The sequence below is a fragment of the Stegostoma tigrinum genome, chromosome 14 (genome assembly GCF_030684315.1).
Source record: "Stegostoma tigrinum isolate sSteTig4 chromosome 14, sSteTig4.hap1, whole genome shotgun sequence".
Classification (NCBI taxonomy): Eukaryota; Metazoa; Chordata; class Chondrichthyes; order Orectolobiformes; family Stegostomatidae; genus Stegostoma; species Stegostoma tigrinum.
In genome coordinates this window covers 35,957,535-35,976,329 of record NC_081367.1, presented here as the reverse complement: position 1 = coordinate 35,976,329, position 18,795 = coordinate 35,957,535, and the positions used below count along the sequence as shown (strand labels likewise).

Here is an 18,795-nt window from a genome sequence, read left to right as displayed (position 1 = left end):
CCCATGCATTCTTTCCCCTATTACCTTAAACTGATGTACCCTGATCATCAATTCCCCAACCCTGGGAAAAAGACTGAGTGCATTCACGCTATCCATGCCTGTCATGATCTTACATACTTCTATAAAGATCCCCCATCGGTCTCCTATGCTCTAAAGAAAAAAATTCCTAGCATGTCCAACCTCTCCCTATAACTCAATTCCTTAAGTCCTGGCAACATCTTTGTAAAGTTCTTCTGTGCTCTTTCCAGTTTAATAACATCCTTTCTATTGTAAGGTGATCAGCAGCCAAACTCTCTGCACCGCCGTTGGCTCTGCTGCAGAGGGGAGGGGTAAAAATTGTTCCTGGGCAATAGTTATAGGGGACTCGATTGTGAGGGGAATAAACAAGCATTTCTGTGGCCGCAAACGAGAGTCCAGGATGGTGTGTTGCCTCCCTGGTGCTAGGATATTTCAGAGCGGATACAGGACATTCTGGAGGGGGATGGTGAACCGTCAGCGGTCGTGGTTCACATCAGTGCAAAACAGCATTCAGGAAAAAAAGGGATGAGGTCCTAAAACGTAACACAGGGAGCCAGGAGGAAAGTTATGAAATCATACCTTGAAAGGTACCAATCTCAGGATTACTACTGGTGCCACATGCTAGTTTTTGTAGAAATGACAGGATATATCAGATGAAAACATGGCTGAAAAGACTACACTGGGGGGAGGATCTCAAAATTCTGTTGCATTGGCACTGGTTCTGGGGGAAGGTGGGACCTGTACAAATTGGACGGGTTAGACCTGGGCAGGACTGGGACTGATGTCGTGGGAGAGTGTTCGCTAGAGCGGCTGGGGAGGGTTTAAACTAATATGCCAGGGGGTTGGAACCTAGGAGGGAGCAGGGACAGAAACAAAAGATAGAAAAGGGAAAAAGAAAAGTGAGAGGCAGAGAAACCCAGGACAAAATTCAAACAGAGCTATTGAGAAAAATAAGAAGGACAAACAGTGTTGAAAAGATAAGCTTAACAGCTTTGTGCCTTTATGGAGCATTTGCAGTAAAGTGAATGAACGACTTGTGCAGATAGATGTAAACAGGTGTGATATCATTGGGATTATGGAGACACAGCTGCTGGGTGACCAGGGACGGGAAGTGAATGTCCCAGAGTATTCAGTACTTAGGAAGGACAGGCAAAAAGGCAAAAAAGTGGTGGAGCGGCATTGCTGGTTAAACAGGAAATTAACACAATAATGAGAAAGGGAATTAGCTTTGAGAACATGGAGTCTATATGGGTAAAGTTAAGAGATACCAAGGGGCAAAAAACATTTGTGGGTGTCATATATAGGCCCCCAACTGCAGTGGTAATGTTGGGAATGGCAGTAAACAGGAAATTAGAAATACATGTGATAAGGGAATATTGGTGATCATGGGTGATTTTAATCTGCTCACAGATTGGAAAAATCAAATTATCCCTAATGCCAGAGAGGAGGAATTCCTGGAGTGTATACGGGATAGTTTTCTTGACTGATATGTGAAGGAATCAACTAAACAGCAGGCCATCTTAGACTGGGTACTGTGTAATGAGAAGGGAATCATTGCCAATCTAGCTGTGCAAGACGCCTTCAGAAAGAGCAACCATAACAATGTAGAATTTTTTTTAACAAGATGGCGAGTGAGATAGTTGATTCAGAGACTAGGATGCTAAATCTTAATAAAGGAAACTACTGAAGATTTGAGGCATGAGTTGGCGTTGATAGATTGGGGAGAGTTAAAGGTATGACAGTGGATAGGCAATGGCAAACATTCAAGGAATGCATGGGGGAACTGCAACAACTGTTTATTCCTGTCTGGCACTAGAACAAAATGCCTAAGAGGGCCAATCCACATCTTACAAAGGAAATTAAAGATAGTTTCCAATTCAAGGAAGAAGCAGGCAGATTGGCCAAGAGAAGTAATACGTCTGAGGACTGGGACCAGTTTAAACTTCAGCAAAGAAGGACCAAGAGATTGATTAAGAAGGGGAAAATATAGTATGAAAGGAAGTGGTTCTAGAAATAGTGGATGGATTGGTAGTCAACCTCTAGGATTCTGTAGACTCTGGAACAGTCCCCCTGCAGATTGGAGAATAGTTAACGTCACTCCAATACTCAAAAAGGGAGGTAGAGAGAAAACAGGGAATTATACACCAGTGAGCCTAACATCATTAGTGGGGAAAAGTCTCACATCCATTATCAAGGACTTTATATCAGAACATTTAGAAAGTAGTGGCAGGATCAGACAGAATCAGCATGGATTTATGAAGAGGAAATCATGCTTGACAAATCTATTCAACTTTGATGAAGGTATAATCAGTAATGTTGACAAAGTCAGTGGGGGGCAGTCGATGTGGTATGTTTGTACTTTTAGAAAGTGTTTGACGAAGTCCTGCACAAGAGATCATTGTGCAAGATTGGTAATGGGGGAAGTGCATTGAAATGGATAGGAAATGGGTGGCAGAGAGGAAACAAGGAGTAGGAATTAATGGGTCCTTTTCAAATAGGTAGGCAGTAATGAGTGGGCTGCCACAGGGATCAGTGCTGGGACCCCAGCTATTCACAATATATATTAATGATTTGGGTGAGAGAACAAAATGTATCATCTCAAAGTCTGCAGATGATACCAAGTTGGGTAGAAGGGTGAAGTGTGATGAGGATGCAGATATCCCTCAGCATGATCTCGACAGATTGGGTGAGTGGGCAAATCAATAGCAGACACAATATAATTTGGATAAATGTGAGGTTATTCACTTTGGAAGCATAAACAAGAAGGCAGATTTTTACCTGAACGGCTGTAAATTGGGAGAGGGGAATGCGTAGTGGGACCTGGGTGTCCTTGTGCACCAGTCGCTGAAGGTAAGCATGCGGGTGATAAAGAAGGCAAATGGTATGTTGGCCTTCACTGCGAGAGGTTTCGGATCCAGGAGGAGGGATGTATTGGCGCAGTTATAAAGGACCTTGGGTGAGGCCACATCTAGAATACTGTGTGCAGTTTTGGTCTCCTTTTCTGAGGAAGGATGCTCTTGCTCTCAACAGAGTGCAGCGAAGGTTTACCAGGCTGATTCCAGGGATAGCTGGACTTTCGTATGAAGACAGATTGATTAGGTTAAGATTGTTTTCACTTGAGTTCTGATGAATGAAGGGAGATCTCAGAGACTTATAAAATTCTAACAGGACTAAACAGGGTAGATGCAGGGACGATGTTCCCAATGATAGGTGTGTCCAGTATCTGGGGTCACAGAATGAGGATTTGGGATAGACCATCTAGGACGGAGAAGAGGAGACATTTCTTCACCCAAAGAGTGGTGAGCCTGTAGAATTCAAACCACAGGAAGCAGTTAATGCCAAAATATTGAATGTATTCAAGAGGTGGCTAGATATAGCACTTGGGGCGAATGGGATCAAAGGTTATGGGGAGAAAAGAGGATTAAGCTACGGAGTTGGATAATCAGCCATGACCGTGATGAATTGTGGAGCAGGCTTGTAGGTCTAAATGGCCTCTTCCTGCTCCTACCTTCTACATTTCAATGGAAATGCACTGAAGAGGAAATTTACTAGTTTCATAGCTGGAATGAGCCAGTTGTCTAATGATGAAATATGAAACAACTGGGCTTGTTTTCGCTGGAGGTTAGAAGAGAGGAGAATGAGATGACTTAAGTCACAATTAACAGATGTCAAGTAACAGCATATGAATTAGTTTGCACCTTATATAAACTTTACCAACTATGAATTTTAAAGAAAAAATGATTCTTGATTCCTTCCTTAGGGGCAGCACGATGGCTCAGTGGTTAGCACTGCAGCCTCAAAGCGCCAGGGACCTAGGTTCAATTCCACCCTCGGGTGACTGTCTGTGTGGAGTTTGCACATTCTCCCCGTGTCTGCGTGGGTTTCCTCCGGGTGCTCTGTTTTTCTCCCATTGTCCAAAGATATACAGGTTAGATGGATCGGCCATGCTAAATTGCCTGTAGTGTTCAGGGGTGTTTATGGGTTATAGGGGGATGGGTCTGGGTGGGATGCTTCAATAGGCGGTGTGGACTTGCTAGGCCGAAGGGCCTGTTTCCACACTGTGGGGAATCTAATCTAATCAATATATCGATATTAAAATCATACTGATGTGTGAAGTTTATTAAAAATCTTGGGTGCAATTTTACGTGGAGATGGTAGTCCTGCCAATAGCTTAAAATTCAGAGGCAAGCCCACAGCCACATGGATGAGAAATGCTGAACTGATTTTATGGCTACAGGCCATTATGTGGCTCGACACTTTAGTCCCCATCTGGGAGAAAGTCCTACATTTAAGAGCTGCTGGTCAATATTTACTGGAATCAGATTATAAAGTGAATGGTGTGGAGTTTGCTGAGGCCAGATTGGTAGACCATGATGATGTAGGTGATGGTGCTGGTCTGGATTTGGGAAAGTAAGACAGGGGTTGATGGGCACAGGGTAGTCGCATAGGACAGGGCCCTCCCCTAGCCACAATAAGGCTGTCAAGATGCCACTGGAATCAATGGATTGAAAATTGTACGGGTTCAACGACAGATTGTAGCTTGGTGGGTGAAGAAGAATATTTACACCATTCAATATCAGAAAAAACTCTGACTTCAAAATGGTAACAAAATTTGCAATTTCAAAATGGGGATAAAATTATGTCCATGATCTTAGATCCACCGTTAATCTGCCCTTTAAACCAAACATCAAAATGCATCATACCTCAAAACCAGTAAGTGCATCAGCTCATAACTGCTATTATATACACTTAAGAAAAAGTGATTTCAAAATACTGGTGCAAGGAGCATATCTACAGCAGCTGAAATGTAAATGTCACGTTAAGTGACAGATAACTAACAGTGGGATGCCAATTGACATTACGTGACATATCCACCACATCCTCTCAGTCACCCCAAGTCACTTCACCCAAAAATAACCACAATTCTGCAGTCACAGAATTTGCCAGACAAACACAGCATGAAAGTAGATGCTGAAAATGCCAAGAGGTAATCAGAGCCAGCAGAATTTTAGTTCTTAAATTGAAAAGCTTTTCAGCTTTCTAAAAGTGGGCTTGGACTCTCAAAGGTAGTACAATGACAACTCATTAAAACTGCTTATAATTATATGATCAAATTCAGAACAATGGAAGACTGAAGTTGCGTTGAAGATTTGCTTTGTGATTTGAATTTGTGAACCCCGTATATGAACAAGAAACAGATTTTATCAGCCGAGGGCCACTGAAATGTTAAGAAACCAATCAATACAGGAAGCTCCAGTTTTCACCAGAATACCAGAGCCAATTCTCTACCTGTTATTTCACTTTATTGACTCATGCTGTGCATTTGAATAACATGTAAAGTCTTTGCTTTGTGAAAATGGTTTTCTTCATTTCGCTTGTTAACACTACACTTTTGCTGCTTTTGTCCTGTAGGAAGTGCTTCACCAACTGGAATGCAAAGCACAAATTACACAAAGCAAAAAGGAATTTTCTGTAATAAGCACAAACCTCCATTCCCTGAACAGAAACCATAGGTCATGCCATGCACACTCATAAAATTTCAGTGACCAAGTCAACTTTAGCTGAACAGAAATTTACTTTTGAACATTTGATCACATAGCAGAAGGGAAAATGTTCAGTCTTCCCACATACAGTCACGATAGACAATATCACGCGCTGAATTAATTTCTTCCCAACTCCCTGAGCAAAATATAGATATTTACCCTACTCCACTGAGCAGAATTCAGTGCACAAACAGTGCCTGACTGAACAGAATCCTCTCAATAATAAAGGTGCAGTGAGCATCTGGACAGAATTCTGGGTCATAATCTCTTTAGCTTCATCGCTGCACTTAGGAGAACCTCTCTGTCCTCAGCCCCTCTGACACGGGGGCATCTGTGATACAGACACAACTGATAACATCTTCTCCTACAAAGATACACACTGTGCAGGCCCAGCAAGGGCCCATGCTTGATGAAGCCAAACACCACAGGTCTCACAGCCACATGGCAAAGGATGTAAGCAGAAGGCATCCAACTCCACTGGGGCATTAGTATGGGGTGGGGGTGGGGGGAGGATGGCTTTGCTTTTGTCCTGAAGAAGACTCATATCTGAGCCAAAACATTGGCTCCATTTCGTTTTCCACAGATGTCATCAGTCCAGCTGAGCTTTTCCAGCATTTTCTGCTTCTGTTTGGAATTGTTTTATAAAATTAATAAAATGCTCTTTACGTATTGACATCACAGATCAACTTCGATATTCACAGGAGTCATTAGCTGTAGCCAGTGGAGACTGCTGCTGGTAGACAATCCATAGGTGCTGCTTGTGTTATGCCTCACATTCAACATGTCAGTAAACCTTCAAGAGAAATACTCATGCTATCGCCATCACATCAAATCTTGTAACCCGAGGGTAAAGATCTCATATATCACCTTACTTTAGATCACTTGAAGGATTGTACTCTACTCCAGCCACTTAAGACATTTCACTTAGACATTCACTATCTTTACGTTTTGTAATTTTCAAAATTCTTTTTGTTTATAGTTTGGCACCAAGTGATTGAATACTTTTATAAATAATTATTAAATAAAGAAATGTTTTAATAAGAATCTCATTGGACTTAATCTCAATGCAAAGAGGATAGTTATCTGAAGGAGTTCTATAAACTGGCACTTTCTTTTCCTCACAAAACCGAATCACTAATTTCTGATTGAAAAAATAACTAGACATTTTATTAGGATTGATCTCCATGGGGAACCAATGAACTGTCTGAGTGAAGTTTAAATTTTGACCTAATTTTGATAATCTTAATTCAGTCAGTTTAAATAGAATTGAACTCTAATGGGAATGGTGAATCCTTCCAAAACAAGAGAGCTCTACTTTCTCATTTCCCTTTCAGAAAATACTTAGATAACCTCAATAATATAATTTCCCAATAGATCCACTTTGAACTAAAATCATGCAGAATGATTTTGCGGCTTTACTCAACTATCATAGTTACTGGTGCGGTCCAAATGCACACATCTACAAGGTACTGGAGGATGACCTGTTTCCATGGATTTTGATGATATACGTACAACTTGGAATGGAACAAAAACAGAAGTTGCCGGAAAAGCTCAGTAGGTCTGGCAACATCTGTGAAGAAAAACTCAGGGTTAACGTTTCAGGTCCAGTGACCCTTCCTCAGAACTGATGGTGGCTGGGAAAATGTCGGTTTATACGCAGAAAATAGGGAGGGGGATTGGGTCGGGACTAAACAAAAGGATAGAGCCTAAAGAGACAGAACAGCAGTTGGACAGACAAAGAGTTAACGATCAAGCTGAGAGAGTGAATAGTTGTTAATGTGGACTATTAGTGACTAACAACAGGCGGTGTGTAATGGCAGGCTATGTGGTAACACCCAGTAGGGTGCTGGGATATGGAAGAGTTTAGGCCCTAAAATTATTGAACTTGAAATTGAGTCCAGAGGACTGCAGGGTCCCCAAGAAGAAAAGTGTCGTTCTTCCATCTTGCATTGAGCTTCGCTGGAACACTGCCACAAGCCAGAGACACAGACATTGGCTTCATATTTAAGGTTTGTCAGCAACTATTAATATGCTGGAACTTCGTTAATTCCAAAATCTCTCCCACAACTGATAATTTATCTTGGCAGTTAAACCACTTATGAAAGAAGAGGTGATCAGAAGAAATAATCAATTCAAAGAGTTGTCTCTTCTAGGGTTATTTAAGGAGAAGGCTGTAATGCATCTCTTTGCAGCTTTGCACAAATTTTTGATTGATCTGTAGTCCATCAGAGAGAATTCGGCCACTTCAGAACTATCTTTACCAAAAAAAATACTTTGTTAGGGATATAACGTCCACTGCAAATACTTTGATAAGGCTTCAAAGACCTGGAATGCAAGCTAAAAGCAGTACACCCTGTCTGGAACTACCATGGTGGGTTACTAACCTACACAGGGCATCAACATTGTCAATGCTTCCAGTGACCATAATGACAAAATGATTCCCAGCCATATCACTGTTGTGTTCTTTGTAGCATAACAATGTACAATCCATTTTACAGGCACAGGTAAAAGCCATCAATGATTGACACATCTAGCTCTTCCTTCTTTTCCTCTGTCAAGTTCCCAAAAGCAATGTGAAGAATTAATTATATGTTTAGTCCAAGAATCTCTGCTGAGCATGTGCAAAAGGACATAATGCTGGAACAGGAATCTGGAAGGCTTCAATTGCATTTCCTTTTACAATGTCATGTAAATAGCTACATGAATAAAGCCTGTTAATATTCCCTCATAACGTTGTGGACCTCACATTTCTATATTATGGCAGACAACGATCAGGCCCACAGAACGAGAGGCAAGCAGCAGTCAGAGCTCAAAATAAATGTATTTCCTAATCCTTTCATTGTACGGTTATTCCATTTTGGATAGGGATATGGTGTGATCAGTGAAAAATTCAGATTCAACTGGGAGGCCTTCTTAAAGGTACATAGCAGGTTGCTCTTCCACAAGTAGTAGAATCACTGTTCTTCCTAAATTTGAACAATGATGTGAAGCTTTATACTTGCCAGAATTTTGCAATGTCTTACCCAGAATTTTACAATGTCATCAACAGTAAATATCGCAATGGGTCAACAGTTGTTTAGCAGGCCTCTGTCCAGTTCTGGTGGTATAGTCAGCTGCTTCAAAATAAAGAAATCAGTGGAATCTCCACCATCTGCTAACTTAAGAATATTTAAAGCTACACATGTAGCTCTACTTTCAAGAAACATAGTGTGTCTACGTGACCAATTTTCCTATTTAGTGAAATATGGCTCACATCTACAATTTCACTCTGATTTTAATGCCTCATGTTGTCCAAACTTAAAAGAAGGATGGTCCAAGAATAATTTTTCTTAACCATAGCGTAGTCTCTAAATGAATCAGTAAATGTGCCCAGTATCTAAGCTAAAACTAGTTCTCTTGCTTTTCACGATAATATCTGCATACTGGAATGTGTCTTGCCAGCCTGCGCCACCAGGCAAGTCAAAATGTGCAGCACACTTGCCACATCTCCCAGGAAGGGCTCAGCTTGTCCCCATGTCTTCGACTGTTGGTACTCTCGTGAATGATGGTAGTATTTGATAACTTTCCTGTGCTGCTGCTACAGCTATGACCTGGTGCCTCTCCTCACATTCACAACCCTCTATAAGGCCAGTTCATTTGGACTTCCACTGGTGAGGTTCATTCATAGCATTAACTTCAAGCTGTTTCTTTGCATGTTTACTTTTGGTGGATTTTTTGAGAGTTAATTTATTTTCCCATTACTGCTGAGTACATTCCAATTTCTGTAATGCTTACTGTGTTCAATTTTTTTGATACTAGTTACTTGCTGGGTTCTCTTCTGCAGGTTTGTTCTGCTTTACTATGGGCTTTGCTGCCCCGTGGTTTGGTTCCTAGGTGAGCTTTTGACATTCATCACTTGCTGGTCTCTATGTCCTCTGAGACCCCCTTCAGTTATTTTGAGCTTTGATTGCTGCTTGCTTCTGGTTCTGTGGGTCTGATTACTGTCTGACAATGTAAGGGCCACAGTCTTATGTGTGAATATTAACAGGTTTTACTGATGTAATAATTTACAAAACATAGTAAAAGGAGATGCTATTTAAGCTTTCCAGGCTCAGCTTCCCACTCGGTGTCCTTTTGCACATGCTCAGGAGATATTCTTGGACTAAAGATATAATTAATCCTTTGCATTATGTTGGTAACTTATGACAAAACTGCAGACCATGCTTACAGACTCTGGTGAATTATGGATGAAAATGTTTTTCAAATGTACTTAGCTAAGTGTGTTTGAGTCTTCATACTCTTGGGATGACAAAAAGTAACCTCTCAGCTACCATCAATCTCATAGTTTTTTTCAAAGTAACAATCTCTTCTAATTCTAAGACTGCGTTAAAGATGTAAAAAGAAATTTTCATTCTGAAAATATGTGAAAGTTGCCAGTAAAATGCAATTCTCATCAATATTACTGCGGAGATGATATGCAATGCACAAAAAAATTGCTGAACAGTAGCAGTATTCAGAAGCAGACATCAAATACAAAGAAAAACCTGCAACAATAATATCCAAAGAGCCCCTTAAGAAGTAAAATCCCACAGGTTAGCCCAGTAACTCCCAATAGTGTGCTTCATCTAGGCAATTATTGCAAAAGGAATGATCAGGTAGAAAGGAAATCACTGGTGTTGATGTGAGACCAATTTGCATTGCATTGTATTAAAGTAAGGAATTATGCGAACTTCGTTGAAGCAGTAAAAATGTGCAAGATTGACATTTTTGAATTTGACTTTATGCGATTCCAGCATTCAAACTTACAGGCCAGATTTAGTGAGGAATATGTGACTCTACTTCCACAGAGTACCTTGCAAAATTGGTTCAATGTTTTTGAGAGTTTATCATGTATGAGATTTCAAGATGATGAAGCAATTCAATATTAAGTTACTTGCACATCCTTCACAACAGTTTTCAAATCTCAATCCTAAAAATATGCAGTTTTTTTATTATTGAAATGTAATCATAGTTTGTACGCCTGGGATTCTTATCTTTATGCTGAAATACACTCATTAATATTAAAATCCTCTTTCTTTACTGAAAGCTGGCATTGATTAAATTGGTTGAGCTTTCCATCTGAAATAATATATTCACTGATTTGCTAAACAAGCTAAACTTCACACGAAGACTGATTTCTCTTAGGTTGTTTATTTCAGTCTCTGAATAGGCAGAAGTCATTTAACTGAAATTATGTATTGTGAATAAGAACAGCGGGGATTCCACTGTCTTTTCAGCTATGCATGAAATTAGCAAATTATTAGCATTCTGGATAATATGAGCAGAATTGTCATAAAAATATCTGATTCATTAATTAAATATAATCAAATTAATTGATCAGCAATGAAAGTATGAGAAATTCTAAATCCAGGTAAGGATGTAGAAATTTCCTATACATCAAACATCTGTAGGAAATGAAATTCTGGAAACTGTGTAATTTAAGAAACTCAAAAACTCTACAGGACATCTGAACTAAGTGCACGGAGTCCTAGAATCTAAGCAAAATAAATAAGGCTTTATCAATTCTTGGTGTTCAATAAAACCTGAGTTTATATCACAAATGACACACTGATATGCAAAGAAGGATGCATTACTGATCAGTCTAATACTGATTTATAGGTTTAATAGTATCCTGGAATCATAGAATCCCTACAGTATGGAAACAAGCCAGTTGGCCCATCAAAGCCACACTGGCCCTCAGAACAGCATCCCATCTGGACCTACTTCCTTGAGCCCTACATTTCCTATGACTCATCTACCTAGCTCACACATCCCTGGATAGAATGTGCAATTTAGCACAGCAAACTCACTCAAACTGCACATCTTTGGCCTGCGTAAGGAAACCGGAGCACCCAGAGGAAATCCACGCAGACGCAGGGAGAATGTGCAAACTCCACAAAGACAGCTGCCCGAGGCTGGAATCAGACCCTGATCCCTGACACTGTGAGGCAGCAGTGCTCACCAGTGCTAATTTTGTAGGACCCTTTCAGTGATTATCCGTAGAATACAGAGCTACAGGTGATTTATAGTATGGTTACACTGAGAAGTGTACCAGAACTCGTAGAGAATTTTAACCCTCAAATGTTGGCTAGATCGTGTGAAACTACACAACAATGATTTTCATAGAATCAATGATTGCAATGCCAAGAAAGTCTGTTCAGTCGATTGCATATATGCTGCTTTCTCTAAGAGCACATCAAATAGTCCATTCTCATACACTTGCCTTGTAGCCACACAAATATTTTTTCAAGTCACCACCAAATTCTCTTTTGAAAGCCACAAGAGAAACTGTCTCCTACAAACTCTCAGATGGTGCATTCTAGATCTAACTACTCACCAAGTAAAATGAAGTTCCACAGAAGGCCATTGATTCTTCGGCTTTCATCTTACATCTCAATCATCCACCAAAAAGAACAACAGTTTCTCTCTATCTATTTTGTCTTAACCCTGGATGACATCGAACACATCAATCAACTCTCCTCTTAAATTTCTGTAAAGGTAATAATCCAAATTTCTCCAAAATATCATTGCTCAGAGAATCTTTTCTCTCTGGTGCTGCTAACTGAAGTCTTCTCTGCACCGTTTCCAATGCCTTCATGTTTTTCCCTAAAGTGCGATGCCCAGAATTAGAAACTACAATTGAAGCCAAATCATGCTTTACCAAGATTTATCACAACTTCCTTAATTTTCTACTCTATGTTCCCACTATATGCCCTTTTAGCCATTTTCTTAATGAGCTTTACCAAGTTCAAGTATTTGTTCATATAAATCTCCAGAACTCTCAGCTCCTGCACAGCCTTTAGAATTGCTTCCCTCATTGTGTTACCTCATCCTTCCTATCAAAATGTTCCATGCATTAAATTTCATCATCACCAGAGTCCCAAAGTACTCACTTATACATTGAGCTTTTAATTACCACGTGTCTTTTGTTTTTAACAAAATACAGCAAAGGGGGCTGTGGATATGAATTCAATGTTGCATCTGATGAGGTATAAAGGAAACATCAAAGACATAGACTTAAACTGGGGAAATACACTACAAACTGAACTGCAATCACCTAGGAGTGATGGCAGACTGTGAACATGATGGTGAGATACATGTTTGATGTGTTTCATACTCAAGAGTACACAAGAGGCACGCAAGTGAGGGTGGGGGAGAGTGGTCTAGCAAGTGTATTTGTCCCAAACTCACACTATTAAGTATTTACCATGCCATTATGGCGTACCTCTCATCCACTGCTAGCCAGATTTTCCTAGATATCCCTATTTAGACTGGCATCCCTGGGGTTGGCACAATATTTGAAACATTGGAATTCCAAAACTTCACTGCATGATTGGAGACACTTTGTTCACGTGATGGTAGACAGGATATTGGTGTCCCATTGGCAGACAGGGACAAGCGAGTCTTCAAAGATGGATGGGACAGAAGAGGGCTGTTCTTTTCTCTTACAACTGCCAGAAGAGGCCACACCATCACACCCTGCCAGTCTGAGATGAGATTGCCATCAGGGTCAATACAGTCTCCATGGTTTGGTGACACATCCAGCAATGCTGAATGAAAGTCAATGACCTTTGCTGCTCCAACGGAGTGAGTGCCATCATCTTCTCTCTGCTACCACTATCTTGGTCATTCCCTGCTGTTCTCATTGCAGCAGAAAACATCATGCAACAGGGGCAAGTGCCACTTGGTGGTGAACTGCCCAACATTTTGCGTCCAGTGAAGACTGGATCTTGGCACAGGCTGGTAATTACCGAGACTGCTCATGTGGAGAGACAGTGACATCCTTGTCTTGCCAAGTGATGAAGCAGCACTCACAGTACAGATAATTTCATGTTACTATTATTTCACGTCTATGTAATTTGCACATGCCACAATTTGTAAGCCTTGATTGCTGTCTTGCAGGTACAAGGGGAGCGTCTACGATCAATGTAGCCAAGGGGGCTGTCCCACAACAAATCCCATCCAACACCCTAGGGGGAGGGAGCATGGCTGCCTCAAAGGAAGCAATGGCCAGACAGTCTACTGTACCCTCCCTTAGCCCAGACATCTACTCCTCCGCATTTACAGTAGCAAGATCAGAGTCACGATGATGAGCATTTCACTGTCACGTATCCACAGCTGTCAGAGGAAGAAATGCCCAAATTCAGTGGCACTCAGCTGGACTGTTGGAGACCAGGCATCTGCTCAGTCCCAGGCAGGGAAGGACTTCATGGTGTTAGATGTTAGGGCTACATACAAATGCATAAACAGACACAAGCAGTGGACAGGTTACTGGGGCTACTGGCCACCCGAATGGAATGGTTACAAGACTTCAGCAATGCCACAGGGAGCCTACTGCCTCAGAAATGCAATCTGGTTGCTTCCATTGACAGACTGGTTACTGCCATGAAGAGTTTTTCTCTGGCTACAAAGGCAAGTTTGGAAATACTGGAATACTTCCTTACCGTACACAATGTTCCACAGACTAAGGTGTGAAGTGTGGAGCCACTGCTCTATGTGCGAGATGAACACCAACGTGACTGACAATTCCTAAGGTGCTGCTTAAGGTTCATCCAGCTCCACACTATGACTGACAACTGCCTGAATTTGTGCCTGCACATAGAGGTGAGCTCATACAGGAATCCGGTAAGTCTTTAATCTCTGGTAAGTAAAGGCAAAGCAGGCCAAGCTAAGGGAGCAAACGAGTTACCTTGGGGTAAATCCTGTCCCAGTGCACAAATTATAATTACAATGATTACAGTATTACAATGCTAAATGTGTTGTGCTCCAAAGCGCAACATTACAGTGCATAGGCTTACTGTAAGTGGATTGGAGATGGGCCATAATGATGCAGAAAGGCTGGCAGGTATTAGATGCCAATAGCCATTAACATGGGGCGTGTAGGGGGAATTTCAGGATCCAAGATATTGATACCAGCTGTCCAAGGTGACGAACCAAGGGAGGATCTGGAGTCACAAGGTACTGTTCTAACTTTCATGGCAGGAATTTTTGATGTCTAGTTCTATTCATCCGGTGATATAAGAATCTATATATTAATGAGCAGGGGTTCAATGTTTTCAGGGGTGATAGCATGCAATAGTCACTACTAATAGGCATCATACTAATCCCTAGCAAGAATTTCATCTCAATGCCCAGAACTCTGTTGGAAAATGCAATTAGTAGCTCCCAAAGTCAAGAAGGTCTGAACTTCTCACACAATTCTCCCACATTTTTTGCTTTGTTTACACTCTTCAGGGCCCTATAAGATTCCAAACGTATTCAATAACACTCTGCTCATTCCCTCTGTCTTCTGTTTTAATCAATATTTGTAAAAACTGTTGCCTAGTGCAGTCACTTTGTTTCTTTAAATATACAAAATGCTCTCCAAAGTTTTCATTGTGATTTGATTGCAATTTGGTTGCCTGGAGTCAACAACTGTGACTTGTTAACCTGAAATTAATAGAGTGATTTGCAGGATGTTGATACATATACTGTTCTGCATTTCAACAGTGTTTAATTCTTCTGTATAGATTGACAAATGCATTCACATTAAATTTCAGTCTATATACTTTTACCAGCTTTTAAAATAAATCCTTTAATCAGTGTGGTAAAATAGCACAGGAAGAAAAGGTGAGCACCCTAACCAATGTGCTAAAAATAGCATTTGAACAAACTAAACCCTTTGAATGTTTAAATGGAATTTTATAAGGTTTTGCATCTTAGGCTTCTAAATTGGATAAAGCTGTGTAGATTAATGGAAAATTGCCCTCTGGATTGAAAATTACCTTGGCAACAGCAAGCAGAAGAAGATGATTAATGGATTGTGCTTCAATTGTAAGTCGGCTTGCAGATAAGTTTTAGGATCTGTACATTTTAAAAAATTTAATTATCACAACCATATGAATAAGGTACCATTTAATATGATTATGTATGCAAAAGCAACTAAGCACTGGACAATGTCCTGACAATAAGCTAAGAAATAGCCGACAGCCCATAACATTGATAAATACACAGTAATCAAATTATCCTCAAGCAAGGAAGACTGGCTACAATATGATACTGAATTAAAACAACTCAAGGGCCTTCACTTGCATGGAACTACCTTTGTATACTTCTTTTGGTCAGGAAGGATTACACTACAACAATTTTGTGTAGAGAATGATTCAAGTGACTGTAAACAGACCAGTGACCAGTTGACTTATTTTTGTTGGCACTGGACAAATAAGGAATATTGACTGATAACTCAGCTGAAGAAACTTACCTTTTAAAAGCAGCAGTAGACCTTTCTGGTTCTAGCTAAACCATCATAAACACACCATTAGTTCTTTTGACATTCACTTTCTAATGGTGTCCTCTTGTTTTTGACCTTCTCACGAGTGAGAATAATTTATTTATCTCTCTCCATTCTGTTCATACCTTTCACAATTTTCATACAAATTAGATTTCATCTTTTGGGAAGACAGCACAGTATTAATATCACTGGATAAGTAATTCAAAGGCCTGGGCCACAGGTTTAAATCCCACCATGTGAGTTAGGGTCCTTCAAATTAATTTATCGAATTTAAAGTTTAAAAAGAAAATCTGGAATTATAAATTAGTCTTAGTAATAGTGCTCATTAGTTGCTGTAAATGCCCATTTGCTTCACCAATATCCTTTAGGGAAGGAAATCTGTCGTACTGCATGTCGACATGTAACTCCAGACCCACAGCAATGTGCTTGATCTTAAAAAGCCCTATGATATAATCTAACGGGCACTCAGTCGCAGCATTCCATGACAAAAAAAGACAGCAGCATTCACCACCACTTGGCTCATGTGCAGTCAGGGATGAGAAACAGATACTGTCCAACATATACATCAATGCCCATATCCTGGGAAAGAATATAAAAGAAATTGTAAAATATTTAACTGAATAGAATTAGATATAGGGAGCATGAAGTCATAAAGTGTCATAAAGTGATCTATTTCTTTACTGGAGTATGACGCAAGTTACAACCCATTACATTCTTTACGTCATGCAGCTACTGTTAGAGGGACAAGATACTACTCCCAACCTTCTTCCCCTGATATTTTTGATCTCTAGACAAATTTCTTCCACATCTTCTGAGCCACAATAATTTCTCAATGTTCTATTGATCTCATCCCATTTCTGTTTCATCTCATTATTTTGAAATCCATGCACCGCAGTGACTTCAGGGACAGTGATCCGTGTGTCATTGCCAATTGCCTTGCATGGATCCTTGAAGCAGCTGCACATTGTTCCTGACAGGATTTTACTGTGGCATCACCTCTGCTGGGTCCCTTCTGCCAATGGCACAGGACAAACCCAGAGATAGTGATGTTGGTGCCTCGGACATTATCTGTTAAGTATGAACCAGCAAGTATGAGTCTATCAGGTTGTTGCTTGACTAATCTGTGTGTTAGCTCTCCTAATTTTGGCACTAGTCTCCAGAGATTGGTGAGGATGACTTATCACAGAGATTCGAGATTGCGTTTGCCATTGTTGTTTCCAGTGCCTCCAGTGAAGCCATGTGATTTATCTGTTTCTTTTTTTGAAAATTTTTAAACAGTGTAATACAATTAGTAGCTATGAGACTATTTCAGAGGACAGTTATGAATCAATGACATTGATATGGATCTGTAGTCACCTGTAGGCCAAAGTAAGGATGTACCTGCCTTCCTTAAAGGATATCAGTCAACCAAATGGGTTTTTATTGATAACTATTTTCATCAGACTTTTAATTAAATTCAAATTTCACCTTCTTGCATGATAGATTACCGTAAAATTGCCAAGATTTTAGGATTACTAGTCTAGCTACTGTACCACTAAGCAATTGCCTAGCCCATGATTAATCAATTAGAAACATTTCAGAGGCTTTAGGTTTCTGTGCAGAAACTGAAAAGATTGGTTGGCACTCAGCAGCCATGTTATCTGCCTTCTCATGGCCATGCTTCAAAGGAGTGGCCGTTTCAGCCTTTCAAGGGGCATTTAAAACGTGTCACACAATACAGTTGAGAGCAAAGTTAGAGAAAATGGAACAAAAACACATAACATGGATAATTAATTGGCTGTGTGACAGAAAACAGACAGTAGCAACTAATGGATGATCTTTAGATTGTTTGAAGGCTTGTAGACGGACTCCTCAGTGGTCACATGCCTGATTAATAGTAATGATCCAGAGCTCAGCGTACAGGGCAAATGTGTGGATGATACAGAGCCTGACCATTTTATAAACTACAAGACAGGTAGTGTAAGTAGAATTAGCTGGCAGGTGGCAGATGAGGTTAAATGCAGGGAAATATGAGGTGATTCATAAAAATATAATAGCCAATGGGCTGAATCATCTGATATTTTAGCTAAGTGTAAATTTTGTTGAGATTCAAAATGATTTCTCTCTGTGAAGCCTCGTGAAATTTCTTGCTGCATTGTCCCAAATCCATCTCATGAACTGCGTGCCCCACAACTACACTGGCCTTCTCCTCCATTCCTGTACTGATACTGTTCCTCATTATAGAAGTAGTCGACTGTCACCAAATATCCTAAAATCGACAGGCACCGCCGGTGTTCACATCATCTTTACCCCGAGTCAAACACCAAGCCAAGCATTGGTAGTCCAGAATTGCCTTCGCTTGCAATGTAATGGCACTGTAATCTCAAACCATGTTGCTTCTTGCATATAGCTGGCTGACAGTTCCTCACGCTACCACTCCATATTCTTGCCCCAGTCACCTTCAAGCCAACAGTCCTTAAACACATCTTATTCTACCACCCGCTCTTTTCACTGCTACTCTGTTCCCAATGTCCACTGCAGACCGATATCTTCTTACTGTGCAGTGAAAGACCTTCACAGGCAGGCAGTTCCAAAGATGAGCTTTTATTTACAGTAAATAAAAGGTAACATAAACAAAACAAAGAGGCTATGGTTCCCTCCCACAATGCAGCTCATTTACAGCAATCCCCTCCCCCCGTGTGGACAACAATTCAAACTCCAAAACCACCTCCAGGTTTCCTCTCTCCCCACTCCCCCCAACACCCTCCAAATGCTTTGACATTACGCTTTAATGATTCCAATTATGGTCCTTTACACTTCCCCCAAGGAGGCCAGAGTGGTGGTCACTGCCAGTAACCTTCCCTCACATAGCCTTCCATACTGTCCCATCCTGAACCACATACATGTGTTACACCTTGATCTTCCTCCCATCATTGTTCTTGTCTGAACCTCAATACATGCTTCTGC

At 40.6% G+C, this 18,795-nt stretch overlaps 1 protein-coding gene across 4 annotated transcripts in view; it reads right to left on the bottom strand.

Moving 5' to 3' along the window:
* si:ch211-51h4.2 (uncharacterized) overlaps window positions 1-18,795 on the bottom strand; it is a 299,094-nt gene that overhangs the window by 132,047 nt on the left and 148,252 nt on the right. The gene's annotated exons all lie outside the window — the stretch shown is intronic.